At 48.2% G+C, this 1,402-nt stretch overlaps 1 pseudogene across 1 annotated transcript; it reads right to left on the bottom strand.

Moving 5' to 3' along the window:
* Positions 1-242: 242 nt before the first annotated feature.
* On the bottom strand, positions 243-1,191 carry LOC308437116 (L-lactate dehydrogenase C chain-like; annotated as a pseudogene). Its single transcript has one exon. The product of its transcript is annotated as an L-lactate dehydrogenase C chain-like (transcript).
* Positions 1,192-1,402: the final 211 nt, after the last annotated feature.

Raw genomic sequence — 1,402 nt, 5'->3', positions numbered from 1 at the left:
CCCAGTTACCTGGAACATACTATAGACAGTATCCGGGCAAGCACGGAAACAAGGCAGAGGCCATATCCAGATTCAGGGCACACTGACCAGATTGGGTTCTCTAGCTATGTTCTGACATCCAACAAGAATAAGTATGTCCTTTTTTTTTCCCCAAAAAATGTTATTGGATTATTATGATGTGGAAACACTTTCCATGTGAATAATGCGGTTATGCATCTGGTCATCAGTCAAACGCACAGACTTTATGACTGCAGGTCCTTCTGGAGGTTCCAGAGTATGTCCGGACTCTTCTCGAGAAGAGCTTCCTCCTCGGCGGTCATATTGACTTTCACAGTGTCTGTGATGCCACTTTGTCCCAATACACCAGAGATACTGAGGAAGATGTCTTCCTTTGTCCCAAAGAAGCCCTTACCCGAGTCGAAACAGTGTGCACTCTCTTAAGATTCTTCAAGATCGGTCCCGACAGACAGCGCAATGGCCCAAGAGGTATAGCCCTTCGGGTTAAAAACCTCAAAGCCACCTTCCACCACCTGCTTGTGACAGTTTTTCCACTGTTCATTTATCTGAGTCGGTTCCTATTGCTGGGTTCAGTGACTTCAGGGTTACGCCAGCAATGTTCACGACACTCCACATAGGCACACTGGAGTCCCCATATTCTCCAAGAACCCAGCAATGGCAGCTTCTCTCCGATCAGGTGACAGAAGCGAGCAGAGTCTAGGTTACAGCCACTTCTAATCACACTGCTTACGGGTAAGCCACTTATCTTCCAAACCACGACTGTCAAAATATCCACGGGGTTTGTGACCATCAGTATCTTGCAGTCTGGAAAGTTTGGGACTATGTTGGGATCATGGCTTTCGTGATATTTTCCGTTCGAGCAGGGAAAGGCGAGATTCTCCAGGCTCCGTTCTTGAAGCAGTTTGGAGTTGGCAGTTACGCTGTAATCTCTTCCAAAGACAATTTTCGGAGTGCTGAGGGAAAGACTGGGGTGCAGTAGGTCCAGTGCCTCTTCCTTCAGTCTGTTCTCATCAGCATCAACAAGGGCAAGTTCATCAGCCAAGCAAGCCCTTCAGTAAAATACTAAGCGCACACGCCACGCCCACATTTCCGACTCCGACCATTGAGCTTACACCGGGAAAGTTTTTCTCCCGAAACTAGGTTCTTAACCAGCTGCTCCTTGACAGTGGACATGTTGAGCCCCTCGCGTTTGCAGAGCACAAGAGCCAGGGAGCCAGGGAAGTGAAGCCTCAACGAGGCAAAGGATGATTTGCGGCCAGTATGTCATATAAATCGAATGTTAATGTTTGTCACGGGAGGCATGGAATCTCATCCAAGAATAATCCAGGGAACAGGATGCCCCTGAGGTAAAAGGCCCTCTGCCTTTTTTTCTCCTGGAGCCTCT

This window comes from Micromys minutus (genome assembly GCF_963924665.1).
Source record: "Micromys minutus genome assembly, chromosome: 25".
NCBI classification, from domain to species: domain Eukaryota; kingdom Metazoa; phylum Chordata; class Mammalia; order Rodentia; family Muridae; genus Micromys; species Micromys minutus.
The sequence above is the reverse complement of the archived record's forward strand: the minus strand, read 5'-3'. Positions and strand labels throughout refer to the sequence as shown.